Genomic DNA, 15,682 nt, shown 5'->3' on the forward strand with positions numbered 1-15,682 from the left:
AAATATATATATATATATATATATATATATATATATATATGTAAAATAATTTAATATCAAGCCCATTTCATGGAAGTCAAATATATCAAACAAATACTATTAAAAGGGAACCGATATGAAACTTAAAATCCAAATAGATACAGAAACATAAATGAAAAAAATGAAAGATTCCAAAAAATCATTTCATCATTACATGGGATTTCCAAAAGTAATGCTCTTGAAATCTCTTTTAAAACAATATGTTCCAACTTCCCACTAATCCAAATTACTCTGGTGACGTCTGGTTCAGCATCTCGCTGCAAATATGCAGCCTCATTATTTTACTTGGAATGGTAATAACACGGAAGCATCTATTTCCATCTCTCCATCACTAAAGCTAACATGAACCTATAATCTGCACTGAAACAACTCCATTTCTGATTAGGATCAGCAACATTTCCAGCCGGGCTCAGGACAGCCTAGGGGGACTGCTCCCAAGGCTATGGCACATGTGCAGGTGGGCAAGAGGATCACTGCCGCAGTGTTTTCATAAATGTGAGACATTTTGTGAATGGCTTAAGCCATGTGTATTTTAATTTAAAAGCTCTATTAAAATGAAGAGAGAAATAGAACCTACACACAGCTCCGGAGAGAACAAGGGAATATTATTAATCACAGAAATGTAAATGAGATTGGAGGCAAGAGGGGGTGAGTGCGCTGAATTAAGCTCCTTCCATGGTGACCCCTGAGTAACTGTGGTGAGTCTTGGCATCTTATCTCCACCACGCAGGCAGCAGGCCGCCACCATAAGGCCCCATGCAAATCATGGGTGCTGTCCCTAAGCGTAGGCGAGTGACTTTCTTATTTGTTCAGAAGTAAAATGATCCAGAACTGGTCACTGTTCTTTCTTCCCAACGAGACCTAATGGCTGTTGTCCTTCCTGGGGATCCTGTTGGCCTAAATAAAGTAGGAGCGTGGCCAGCAAAACCCAAACTGTTCTGCTCTACCGACTTCACCCTAGTGGATCAGAACTCAGCACACCACCATTTACAAACCAAAAATGAAGAATCCATGGGCAGAGAACTTTCTTGAAGGCATTTTTATGAAGTCAAAATCAAAATCACATCTTCTTAGGGTTCTTCAAAAAAAATTAACTGATCAATGCTTCTTAGTGTAAAAACTTGAAGATGTTCAACAGAAATAATTACTGAAAAGCCAGAAAATGTAAACATTGATTTAGGGACCCTTCTTTTTGGAAAAAAACAGAACATTGGATGACATAAGGATGTTCCCTGAAAATCAAGACCTTTGGCCCCATTGAAGCTCTAAATATTTGAATTTTAAATTGCATATTTGTAATGCCATATTTTCCCCATTTAATAGAATGTGCATTATCTCAGGTGAATATACTATTAGATGAAATGAATATAAAACTAAAATTTCAAATAGATGAGGCTATGTAAGAAAAAATAAAAAGAGAAAAATCATTTCGTTCACTGAATAGGATTTGCAAGATGCTATTCTTAAGCCCTGTTGTGAATCTGATGTCCAGGAAACCGATGCAGTGCCGGGGGACAAGTCCTAACAGAAGAGTAGTGGAGCTCGCGTTCCCAACTGATGCAGGCACTGTGATTGGGAGGCAGCAAGCACAGCCAGGGTGCCCCAGGTTGAAAACTCCTTCCCTGCTCCCCTCCACAGGGAGGTGAATGCCCAGATCCTTATTTCTTGGACACAAAACATTAAGGAGTTTGCTGCACAATGCTAATCCCATTGGGCTGGGGCAATACTTTAATTAATTGTCCACCATTAAGATTTTTGGCAGGAATAATTGTGCCAGATATCATGACCCCACCCATCACTGAGCACCTCTCATTTCCTGCCTGGCTTTTGAATACTTCATGCGTCTGCCTTCACTGCCCTACCCACCTCTGGCTCAGCATTACTAGGCAAACTGACCAATGTGCCTGAGAGATTGTCAGTCATTTGCTGTGCACAGCCCTAAAGAAATGAGACTATTGCTTCACTCAGACTAAGAGAATCCAGTGCCAAAAGAGCCTCTATGAAGAGTTACAGTCCCTGATCTGGATTCTGGCAATCCTTTTCATCATTTCCAATTTTAATTCTTCTGATAGTTATTCTAACTCCCTAATTTTTTAACTGTATTTCTGGGTATATCTATTGAAGACATTTATTGACCTTCTTAAAAGAGGTGAGCTTTAAAGGTGAGGGGCTTCCAAGCTCTGGTGCAATTGGCCAGGATCACACCAGCTCCTGCAAACAGTGAGGAACTTTCTATTCTTATCAAAGGCACTGGGAAGAAATAGATTCCATTCAATTCTTAGAACAGAGAGGCATCCTTTGGAAGTCCAGGGACCATACTCCTTCAGAACTTTATTTTTTTTTAAATAGTGTTATTGTATTCTTTATACCTTTATTTGATTTGTTTATATTTATGTGGTGCTGGGGATTGAACCCAGTGCCTCATGCATGCTTGGCAAGCCTTCTACCTGGCCTCAGCTACAGGCCCAGGCCTAGACGCAGTTTCTCTATAGATGATACCTTTTCTTTTAACTCTGCAAAACTCAGGATATGAGCTGGCCCTATCTGGCATGTCACGGCTACTTTTTGAGAGCAGAAACTAGTTCCTGTTCCTGTATGCAACCTCTGCACTCAGCACCTGAATCCAATGCTTGTGAGGGTTCAGTGCATGCCTGTTCAATGCAGGAGTAAACAGGTCTTCCTAGCCTGTCTTCCCTACTACCAAAGACAATGTCACCACAGAGATCATAAGCAACCAAGATTGAGTCTTCCCTTGAGTTTTCATTGCTTTCTACTATGTGATATGCTCTTGATGCCTGATGAATAAATGGATAAACAAAATGTAGCAAACACAAACAATGGAATACTATTCAGCCTTAAACAGAAAGGTTAGATGGGAGCAAGAAGTTCCGAAGCACTATTGCACAGAAATGATGCCGATTGCACAGAAATAATGTACTGTATATTTTTAAAAGCTAGAAGAAAGGATTTTTAAAAGATTTTCTCCTAATGAAATGATAAATATTTGAGGAAATAGACATGGTTACCATGATTTAAACATTATACAATGTATACATGAATAAAAACATCACTTGGTACCCCATTAATTATGTTCTGAAGTATCAGTTAAAAATACATTTTGAAAACAGGAAGGAAATTCTGACACATGTTACAGCATGGATAAACTTTGAGGGCATTGTGCTAAGTGAAATGAGCAGGTTAGAAAAGGACAAATACTGTATGATTCTACTTACATAAGGAACCTAGAGCGATTGAATTCATAGAGACAGAAAGTAGAATGGTGGTTGCCAAGGGCTGAGGGAAGGAGAAATGGGGAATTATTATTTAATGGGTACAGACTTCCAGTTCTGCACAATGAGAAAAGTACTGGGGCATGAGTTGATGGCTGTAGAACACTGTGAATATACTTAATGCTACCAAATTTAATACCTTAAATTGATTCAGATGGTAAAATTCCTGTTATATGTATTTCACCACAATTTTTTTTGTAACTAAGAAAACAAAGGTATTCTTGATGTTGGAAGACATCACTGAGTCAGACATCTCATCAGTGATCCTCCCAAAGTGTTCCATCAATGAAGTAACCACAAGCAACCCTGGCACATCCCAAAGAGAAGCTGCTAACCAACAAAAAAAAAATGTTGGGTGGACTGGCTCTCCTGGGGAGCCAATAGCATGGCTTACTGTAAGAGGCAGAAGCCAGAGAAGAGAGCTCATGCCTGCCTTTAGTGTGAAGACAAAGGACCTTCTTATTAAGATCAGGATGAGCTGCCCTTTCCATAGCCAAGTAGCACAAGGCCAGGCTCTAGGCCAGGGGCTGGGGAAGACCAAGATCCAGCCAGATAATGAACCTCAGAGAGGCCAGAAGTATAATTCACAAACATATTAAAGGATATTTTCACCAATGGCAAAGTAAATTTCTTTTTAATAACATGAAGGGTTTTATGTGCATGGGTGCATGGGTGTGTGTTTTGTTTTCGTTTTTGTTTGTGTGGTCCTGGGGATCAAACCCAGGGCTCTGAGCATGCCGGGTAAGCACTTCCCACTGAGCTACATCCCCAGCTCTAACACATGTTCTAAATGAAAGGGCTCAAAAAGCTGGCGGGGGGGGGGGGGCGCTTCTGTCTACTGGTATACATATGGCAACTCGATTGCTCTTCATGCAGAATCAACATCAAGAGATTTGGGAAGCATAACTTTCTGGTACTTGGGCAGCTGGTGATTGTTGTTCTCAGTGCCTTTTTTTTCCCACCATGGAAATGAATGAGTATGGGGGGAGATAGACTTAATGATTTATGATGGCTTTCCTATGACATTTGCCAAAAGAAATGGAAGTAGTCAGTGATTCTACGTGAAGTGTTACAGGAATAACAAATTGAAAAGTTTTATTTTATAGGCTCAAGTGTCTTTTTTTTTTTTTGTCAAAAACTATAAGAGTGCCAGGCGCAGTATAATTCCAGCAATTCAGAAGGCTACAGGAGGATCGCAAGTTCAAGGGCAACCTCAGCAATTTAGCAAGACCCTGTGTCAAAAAATAAAAAGGGCTGAGGATGTGGCTCATTAGTAAATCATCCCTGGGTTCAATCCCCAGTGCAGAAGGGGGGAAGGAAGGAAGGAAAGAGCTCTCTCCTACATATGTCAAGAGTTTTCTTTCTGAAACTTGGGCAGACCCCTTCAGGGTTGGTTCAAATAGAAAATACATCATCTGCACCTGCTCCTCTGGGGAAAGGCAGATTTTATGGCTCTCCTGGATTTAAGATGCTCAGATGCACATTCATTCCACAAACACTTTGTGAGCCAGCTTTGAAAAAAAGTCATAAGCACTCTTATGGATGATAGGACACCCTTGCTGGACCTGTCCCAAGCCCAATCCCAACACACTGATGTCCACAAAAGTGAATCATTCAGTGCAGAGACTCCACAATGACTACTCCCCCGGTACTTCTGCCTGATTCCACATCTGCCAACATGGAAGCCCATCCACAGCTGCTCTGCCTTGTTCCTGCAGAAGGCTAACAGCAGAGCAACTCTGCCCTGAATGTGAAATGTTTCTGGACAACAGAGAGTACAATAAAAGCCATGTGGGCCCTTGAGGTCACACTCAGGGTTCCCCTTGGCCCCCATTTCCTGGGCTGTGGCTGGCATGTCCCACCACAGCCCTGGGAGATGAGCCAGGATCTGCAGGCCTCTGTGGGGTACAACTGTGAGGCAGGATTCAGCTAGGCATATCCCATTGAATGAGGGGAAAATGGACTATTGTGAGGAGAGTCACACGAAGGCAGTTAAAGGCTGTCACAGTCTACTCATTCGAAATAAAACCCATCCCATTAGGGACACGGTAATTGAGGCCCATTTCCAACATTCTGCTCTGTGTAAGGCCGAATGTCAGAAGATAAGGGTTTAAAATTGAAAATCAAAGAGCCGTTGCTCAGTTTCATACCCAGGAAATTAGGTATACATGGGCAGATATTAAACTCACCCACACAAAGATGTGCCCCAGACCCACACCAAGAATCCTGAAAGTTACTTTATAGCTTGCTCACTCTCAGGCAATACACAATAATATAAATAAGTCCTTGATAAAGCCGCACTGGTTAAGTGGCTGGATTCTAGTAATGCCATCTTTCCATTACAGGGTGCCTGAAAAGGCTAATCCCACTGTCATGCAAAGCTACATGCCCATTTTTCATCATCTGCCTTAACAACTCCAAAACCCACCCCAAACCCAAACTGGAAGGAAGGATTCAACTGAATAGGACTCATATGCAGCAAATGTGCCCTCCTGGGAAAATGAAGACCCAGATGCCAGACAGCACACTGCTGTTGCTTCCTGAGCCCATCCAGGTCTTGCTGGAAAACAACAAGCAACACACACAGCCTCAGGGACAGGGCATCCACATTCAGGCAAAAGCACTCAATGCACCAGGAAACAAAACGCCAGGACTGATCACAGCTGCTGTTCAAGATTTCAAAGCTGGAGGGAGGAGCTTGAAGCGGGAGACCCTGAGCCTGCAGACAGAGGACCACAGGCCACTGAGCTGGTGACATCCCACAGCTGTGCAGCCATCAGTCAGCTGCACAGGAAGAAAGGGCCCCACCTCAACTGTCCAGTGCTCCATGACATCAACTCCCTTCCTCTTCTAGTGGTGTGTTTTCTACATGCAACTAAACTCAGGTATTAAAAAAAAAAAATTCACTTCACACTTAATTTGAAAACAGGCAGTTCTGAGTAGTACATTAAGAGATTGCCAAATTGATCCAGTACATACGTCTCTAATCTTGTGGTGAATTTCATCCTTATGACTCCTTCCCAAAGTCAAGCATATTGACTCTTAAAAATACCTCCTTGGAAGCATGCGATTGGTTTCCTGCTGGGAGGTCCTGCCGCTTACTGGTTAAGCACGAAAGCCCTGGAGTCAGAGAGGGTTCAATCTCCCTTCTGCCACTCCTAGCACTTACACATGCTGCACCCGCCCCATCTCTGGCAGAATATTTCCCCAGGCCTCCCATGTCCTAGGAGATAGCTATATCCACACTGCACTTCCAATTATCTCCAACCAATCTCCTGGTACCACAGGGTAGAGCGGCTCTTTTGCTAGTTGTTTCTCCACACAGCTGGTCTGGCTCGGCCTCCATCTGCTCTGAAGACAGCATGAACAGCTCTTCCATCTCTTCCCAACCAGACACACACCTCTATAAGGAAAGACACAGGGCCTGAACAAGGTCCAAAATGGAGTTTCCAAGGGGCTGGAACAGGGAATGGATTCCTGACAGATGGAATGGATTCCTGACAGATGGAATGGTCAAAAACAAACAAAAACTCCAGGCCAGGCACTACACCTGCAAACAGGTTCCCTCTCCTCTCAATCAGACTTCTAGGCCTGGACCACCCACTGCGAAGTGTGACTAGGGACCCAGACCACCAGTAGAGGGCAGCATGGAGCCATGTGCCCCTACTGTTCCGGGCCTGGTTAGAAGAGTAATTAATTTATCACAACACCCACCCACCAGCTCCCAAGGTGACAAACACTAATGTGACCATCCTGAAGGTGCCAGGTTGGCTGGTTTATCTCATGAAGTGAGAAAATTATAACCTTCATCACACACACACATTATGAACCAGTATTGATAGTTGTACCACTCTCCACAAAGATTCTATATGAAAATGGTGAAAAATGGCACACAAAAAGTCCATAATGGGCAAAATGACTTAGGAATCTAAACTAGCAAGAGTGGCTCCCTCTCACTCGTCAGAAGAGAGTACCGAGAACTCACAGCAACAGGCAGGCTCTGCAGGGTGGGCAGAGGTCTTGGTGGCCAAGGGTACTGCATAAATGACATAAATGAGAGGAAGCGACTGAGGGTGACATCTATGACCAGAATCACAGATTCCAGGGTCCCCCAAGGGCCACAGTTTCCTGGTGGGAATTTGGTGGCACAGTAAGTATCTCGGCACAATCAGAGTGGGATCTTCCCTCATCTCATTTGGCCAAACCCCATGCTCCCCACCTCACCTGTGCTGCCCCCACAACATGCAAAGGGGAACTATGGGTAACAGCATTGCATCCAGCACTCCCATCCCACCTCACTCCATGTGCCCATGTCCCCACGGGGCACCCCTTCAATTTGCAGGAAGAGGCAGAGGCCACCAGCAGCTTCCAGCCTGCTTGCTGGGACTCCTCAGCAAGGTCACCACCATGTGCACTGACATGCTCTGAGGAGACACAGTCCTTGGAGCTCCCTGCTGGAGGGCCAAGCAGAGAATAAACCAGAACCAGAAAGTTCCAGTGGAACTGCTGCCCTTGCCTGGAGAAGCCTTTCCACAAGATCTTTCCCCTTCAGCCCACTCCAACTACACAGAAAAAAAATCACCTCTACTGACCACCAGCTTGTTCCCAGGCTGACCCAGTGGCCTGGAGGGCTGCAGAGAAATCAGAGGCTCCAGTTTAAGGGTTTAGTCACTGAGTGCAAAGCAAAAGGACCATTCTGAGGGGCCACCAAGACCCCAGGAGCCCACAGAATGAACTAATCAAGACTCCCGACCCAAATAACACAGAGGCATAAATATCAGAAAGGAAAGGCCAATGTTGAAAAATGGTTTCCTGATCTGAAAACCCAAGAGGAAGAACCAACAAGCCATTTAAGCCAAGGAAGAGATGTAAGCAAAGTGCCAGTCCTGATATCTGAAAGTCAATGGCCCTCTTACCCACCAGACGTAATCAGCTAGAAGGGGAGGAGAGAGGAGGGGGATTATCTCCGTGATGACAGCGACCTTGGCCATAAAATCTAACTGGAAACCTAACAAGAAATGTGCCAAACCCATGAGCAAAATAATAAGACACTAGAGAAAGATGTAAATAAATCAAACACCCAGATCAGAGGAAAACATTAAAAAGACATCTCTTTTCATTTAAATAAACCTGTAGAGTATGCCAATCAAAGTCCCATTCAGATTATAGGATGACTTTCACTTATTCCAAAGTTTATCTAGTTGAAAAAAAATAAATGAGAAAGGTTACAAAAATATGGAAAAAGAAGAAACAACTAGTTAAGATAATGAATAACAGCCATGAATCATACCACGATATTTCTTCAAAGTTGGGCCACACATACAATGATGCTCCCATAAGATTCTATGGCCCAGTGACATCCCAGCCATCTTAGTAAGCGTATTCAATGACTTTCTCACAAGGACAACATCGCCTTATATATTACAAAAAGTCACAATAATTTAAACAGTAGATATGGGCAAAAGAATAAACCAGTAAATTAGAACGGAGAATCCAGAAATGCAGGAAGAACAACCAGAATACAGTAGTAACTACTCATGCTCTAAATGTCCAAGCCCTTTGGCTCTATGACAAACATGAATCTCAAGACAGAGAGGTAAGGGCCAGCAGGTTAAAGCCAGTGGAAGAGCCAATGCTTAGCACACACACGGCCCTGGGTTCAATCCCCAGCACCAATACAAAAGAAAAGAAATCAAAACAGACATATAAAGATGGCTCATTAATATATGATGTTGGGAAACTGAATGTTCATATAAAAAAATTTATGTGCTTAATTTATACCATATCTAAAAATAAATTCCAGATGAATAAAAGATGTAAATGTAAAAAAAATGTCTGAACTATCAAATATTAGAGAAAATATAGGTGGATGTTTATATGCACCTGGGGTAGGAAAGCCCATTGTCTAGGTTAAAATACAAAATTCAAGAACCAAAGGGAGATCAGCAGAGTAGAGAAAAGGGATTTAGGGTGGGAGATTTTATGAGTGATACTGGCCAAAATATATTTTGATATTGTGTGCATGTACAAATATTTAATAAAAAAATCCCACCATTATGTACAACGATAATGCACCAATTAAAAATGTGAAAAAAAAATTCAGGAGCCATACAAGAAAAGCTTGACAGATTTGACAACATAAAATCCAAAGTTTTACATTGCCAAAAATGTCTTTTATACAAAGTCAAAGGATGCAAAGACATCTGGGAGAAAATATCTTCAATGTATATAGCAATGAGTAATAACCCTGCTGTACTAAAAATGGCAATAAATCACCACAGAAAAGCTGGGGAATCAAGAGAAAAGCAGACAAGAATTGAAAAAAAGTAAAAGAGAAAATTCAAATTGTTATTAAGGAAATGAGAAATAGCTTCTTATCATTTGTAATTTTAAAACACAAAGTGAAATACAGTAATCCACTTTATCTTGGAGGGATAGATTGCAAGAGTCCCAGTAGATAAAGCTCAGGCTAAAACCATGCACATTACTGAACCTTATACAAACTATACTTTTTTTCTACAAATAAATACCTATGAAAATCTTTTTTTATTTTTTTATTAGTTGCTCATGACAATACAATGATCTTGACATATCATACATTTGAATCAAATGGGGTATGAATTCTCATTTTTCCAAGTGTACAGTTTTCAGAATTGCATTGGTTATATGGCCACGTATATGCATACAGCAATACTAGTGTCTATCTTTACTTATAAATTAAGCACAGTAAGAGACTAACCATAGTAAATAATAATGAGGTAGAACAATTGTAACAATATGTCTTTAATAAAAGTTATATGAATGTGGTCTCTTTCTTTCAAAAGAGTCAAAACAAATATTACTATCTTAGGAACACAGTTGAGAGCAGGTAACTGAAACTAAGGAGTGTAAAAGTGCAAATAAGGGGGTCTACTATAAGTTGTAACATTATACTCACAAGATGGAGTGCAACTGCATCAACTGATGGCATCATCTACTTGCCATGAACAACTCAAAGGGGATGATGTTTAAGATCATCAATGCTTGGGATGGGTGAGAGTTCTAATTACAATATTTACACAGGTTTGGGACCAGAGGTGCTATGGATTTCAGATATTTCTTTTGGGGAGGGGGGATTCTGGAATACCTACAGATATATCTTAGGATGGACTCCAAGTCTGAAACCAAATTTCAGTTCTGTTTCATATACTTTCTACACGTATAGTCTGGAGGTGATTTTACATGTTATTTTAAAGTTGTATGCAATCTGATATTTTGGATAAATTTGTGCACAAAGTTTGCATATATGAGGTTAGGGATGAAATTGCCCACCTCTGACATCATATTGGTACTCAAAAAGTTTCAGATTTTGGAACATTCAGATTAAGGAGACTCAAATTGTAATTTGATCCCACGTTGTTGAAAAATGTTAAAAGTAACAATTATGTATGTTTTCATATAAAACATAAGCAAAATATTTCCATAGAAATACAAAAAAAAGGGAAGACCCTGCACCAAATGGTTAACAACGGTTGTCCATGCAGGGGCTAAATAGGGAGAAGGGGGTTGGAATGCGGGGGAGTGGCTTTCATTTTCTTCATTAGTTATTTCTCAGTAAGGTTTGAATTTTTATCATGATTGCATAGTAATTTCATAACCAGAAAAAATGTGAGAAAAAAAAATCTGCTCATGTAAAATCAAAGACAAAGGACTCTGAGTCTAGAATATGATAGACACCTGCCCTTGTTGATGAGACCAGGGTCCTCCTGAACATCAATTCTGCTGCCAGAAAAAATGGCTCTCTCCTCCAGAGATACAAGATAATTGCTACAAGGCATGATTTTTAAAATAGTGATGTCAGATCTATTTATTTTCATTATTAGCTCTTTTATTGTTAGATAATGAAACAATACACAAAATCTTTGCCTCCCAGCCGACAGCCTGAACCTAAAACCTGCCCAAAATCACTTCTCTATTTCATTCCATTCTTTCCATGTCTTTCAGAATCTTCAAGTAGAGGGAAATGAATGCTTACCCTCACTGAAAAACAATGCAGCTGACCCAGAAAGAGTGGCTGGAGAAAGGTAGGCCTCCCTAGCACCTCCCCTTTCACTCTCACTAGGGGTGGTGGATGCTGCCCCCTGAGACCCTGACTGGTCCCTGCAGCCTCTGGTTTTTAAGACTTCTCCATATTTGAGAACAAAACAAAATAGACAAGCACTTTAAAATTCATTACCAGAAGGTTCCCAAGGAATATGCTTCCATGCATAGAAAATAATAGAGTCCATTTTTCCAAGAACTTGCTTCAAAGTCCAATTTTGGGGAATTGATGTAGATTGTTCCATTTTAAGTTCTTCAACCAGAGGAAATCTAAAAATTCTTCCTTCCAGCTCAACAGAGCGAGTCCATGAATCTACTGCTTTTGCAAAAGGAGGACAAAGATCCTCCTGGGGCCACAGAATTCGGCAGCTTTTCCTGGGATGCTCAGGGCAGCCAACAACTCTGGGACATCAGGACACCAGGCCAAGCTTCAAAAGGCAGCCTACAGGCTAGCCATCCAACAGACACACACCAGCGGTCCCCAGCGGTTACGGAAGAAGGGCTTGGTTTGAATCCATTTGCCAAATAACCAGAAATAAAATGCAATTTTAAAATAAATAATTGCACATGAGTCCAGGTTTCTGGCCAGCAGCCTACCTCTCAGTGTGTATGTATGGAGGAGAGACAAGGTGCTGATCAGAAAAGGAATGTGTCCCTGGAATAACTTACCACTCCACCTGGCTTGCCAGGCACAGGAAGTCTCTGAAACTCCCCACAGACTTCCCCACAAATTCTTGATGTCCTCTCAGAACACCATCAGCCAACCTTGGAGGAGGTGCCAGCCATAGGAAGACTGTGCACTATGAAGAGAGAGGGGCAGCTGAAATGCTGTTTGATGGACCCAAGCTCAAAGGTGTGCCATCAACACTCATTCATTGCTGGTGGAATTGCAAATTGGTGCAACTAATCTGGAAAGCAGTATGGAGATTCCTTAGAAAACTTGGAATGGAACCACCATTTGACCCAGCTATCCCACTCCTTGGTTTGTACCCAAAGGACTTAAAATCAGCATATTATAGTAACTCAGCCACATCAATGTTTATAGCAGCTCAAATCACTAGCAGCTAAACTGTGGAAGCAACTAGATGTCCTTCAATAGATGAATGGATAAATAAACTGTGATATATATACACAATGGAATATTACTCAGCGTTAAAAGAGAATAAAATTATGTCATTTGCTGGTAAATGGGGGGAGTTGGAGAATATCATGCTAAGTGAAGTAAGCCAATCCCAAAAAACCAAAGGCCGACAGTTCTCTCTGATAAGTGGATGCTGATCCATAATGGGGGGACATGGGAAAAATGGAGGAACTTGATGGGACAAAGAAAGGGAGGGGTAGGGAGTGGGCATGGGGGGTAGGAAAGTTGGTGGAATGAGATGGACACCATTACCCTAGGTACATGTATGACTGCACATATGGTGTAACGCTATATCATGTACAACCATAGAAATGTAAAGTTGTGCTGCAATTGTGTACAATGAATCAAAATGCATTCTGCTGTCATGTATACCTAATTTAAATTAGTTAATTAATTAAAAAGTGTGCCATTGGTTCAATATACGGAAATCAATAAATGTTATTCACCACATCAATAGACTTAAAAATAAGAACCATATGATCATCTCGATAGATGCGGAAAAAGCATTCGACAAAGTACAGCATCCCTTTATGTTCAAAACTCTAGAAAAACTANGTCTTCTTTGGTATAATGAGAGCAACTAAGAACAGAGCAGGGAGGAAGAGCAGGAAGAAAAGATTAACATTAAACAGATACATGAGGTGGGATGGAAAGGGAGAGAAAAGGGAAATTGCATGGTAATGGAGGGAGACCCTCATTGTTATACAAAATTACATATAAGAGGTTGTGAGGGGAATGGGAAAATAAACAAGGAGAGAAATGAATTACAGTGGATGGGGTAGAGAGAGAAGATGGGAGGGGAGGGAGGGGGGATAGTAGAGGATAGGAAAGGTAGCAGAATACAACAGTTACTAATAGGGCATTATGTAAAAATGTGGATGTGTAACCGATGTGATTCTGCAATCTGTATTTGGGGTAAAATTGGGAGTTCATAACCAACTTGAATCTAATGTATGAAATATGATATGTCAAGAGCTTTATAATGTTTTGAACAACCAATAAAAAAAAATAAATTAAAAAAAAAAAGAAATTACTTGAAGCCCAGGGTTTTAGCTGTGGTCTTATTTTCTTCTGTGTCCCCACCAGGTCGCCCTTTTTGTGGGGAACAAATGGAATCAATCCCAGCATGGCCCCATCCATAAATCTTTAAAATGCCAGCCCAGGCCACACAGATTCAGCTCTCTTTGCCTCCTCACTGAGCCATCAATTGCACACACATCAGCTTTGGTCACTATTGTCTATTGTTAGCCTCCACCAATGTTACCCTCTACCCTAAAAAAAAAAAAAAAAGGCCTCTGGTCACTACCTGTGTGACTCCAGAGGCTGAACAGGAAGGGCAGCATCAATGTTCAGTACCCATTTCTGGTGAATACAAAAAGCAGCAGAGGTCCAGAGCACTGCTATGCCAGGTCACTGAGCCAATGAAAACTGGCTAGTGCCCCTCAGAGTGTGCTCAGCAGCACAGGAGCAAGATTCCCTGGGCTATCGATGTCAGCAACTGGGCTTCTGATTTTTTTGTGTTTGAAATCTTTCATTCTCATACCACTGGGCTTCCTTCTCCTGTGGATGACCCCCCAACCCCTGGTCAGGCTGCATCTGAGAAACTGGCTATTTTCAAGCACCCAGAACTTTGGGGCGATATATACATACATATATATTCTAAATAATAAACTGAACTTCCTCTAAACCCAATTTTCATGGGGACAGAAAAGGAAGTCCAATGGGGACAACTCAGCTGAGTGTCTGGAAGTGAATGAGGCTCCCCAAGCCAAGGTCTTACCACCAAAGGACACAGAGGTGATGGGATTCAACCAGCTCCCAATTTTTTCATAAACTTTCTGTTTTTAGAAGCTTTAGACTTAAAGCAAAAATCAAGCAGATTGAACATGGTCCCCACATACCCTACACCCATTCTGCCCTTTTATTAGCATCTTACGTTAGTACAGTACATCACAACCAATGAAGCAAGATTGATCGGTTGTTGTTACTAAGGCCATAGCTCATTCACATTTCCTTGGTGTTTTCCTAATGGCCTTTTCTGTTCCAGGATCCCATCCACGACACCACATCACATGTAGTCATCAAGTCTCCTCAGGCTACTCCTGGGCGTGATAGTTCCTCGCTTTCTTTTTGATGACCTTGACATTTTTGGAGAGTGCTAGGGAGATATTTTGTAGAATGTCCCTCAATGGGAATTTGTCTAAAGTTGGTTTTTGTTGTTGTTGTTGTTATTGTTGTTGTTGTTGTTGCTATTTATCCTCATGATGAGACTAAGGTTATAGGTTTGGGGGAGGAAAACCACAGCAGTGAAGCACACACCATGGGCTCGACTCACTGTTGATGTGGCCCTTGACCACCAGCTGAAGCAGTGCCTGTGGGGTTTCTGTTTTCCCTTTGCACGTTGTCCTTTGGCAGGAAGTCACTGTGTACAATCTGCATCTGAGGAGTGGCAGTGATGTCCACCTGCTTTACCCTCAGGTTGCTATTAGCCCCCATCAGTGATGACCGCTTCATTCAAGGCTGAATCTCGCACCCTGCTGCAACGCCTTGCTCCAGTCCCGTGTGGCTTTTGCCTTCTACCTCCCCCACGAACACAGCAAGGTCAACAGCTCCCTGAAGGTAAGGTCCAACCTTCCTCACTGGCTTGTGTGTGTGCCAGAACCAAGTGTGATGGCTGAGTTTCACACCATGAACACTGAGATGCTCACTCCTGAGAGGTCCTGGTCTCCCCAAGGTGACCAGATGGCAGGGAGCAATTCTCAAGCCACAGAGGTGAGATGAGAATGTTCATATCTAGACTCCTGAGCTATAAAGCCCACTCCTAAAACCCAGACCACAGTCCAGGCATGACAGCCCCTCCAGAAGCAGAATAGCTTCCATATCACAAATACCAGCAAAGAGACCCTGGAGACAGCCTTGCCAGGCTGGCTCTCAACAGCCCTGGGAGTGTGAGGGCCACCACAGAGCCAGCCCTTAGACCCCCACACCTTGGGACAACAACCGCAGGCTCTTCCTATCCAAGGGGTGCTATTTCCATTGGATGTCCTTTCTGGTCCTCAGGCCATGCAATGAAACTGTCATGTTCCCAGGACGGGGCCAAGAGTGTACCCAGAGCAAAGCTGGAGACATAGAA

The 15,682-nt window shown here is 42.2% G+C and overlaps 1 non-coding gene across 1 annotated transcript; it reads left to right on the forward strand.

Annotated features, from left to right (window-relative positions):
* The first annotated feature begins 4,156 nt into the window (after nucleotides 1-4,156).
* On the forward strand, nucleotides 4,157-4,281 carry LOC125612543. The gene has a single exon (XR_007342964.1). It is a non-coding gene; the product is annotated as a U11 spliceosomal RNA (small nuclear RNA).
* Nucleotides 4,282-15,682: the final 11,401 nt, after the last annotated feature.

Source organism: Marmota marmota, unplaced genomic scaffold (assembly GCF_001458135.2).
Source record: "Marmota marmota marmota unplaced genomic scaffold, marMar, whole genome shotgun sequence".
Classification (NCBI taxonomy): domain Eukaryota; kingdom Metazoa; phylum Chordata; class Mammalia; order Rodentia; family Sciuridae; genus Marmota; species Marmota marmota.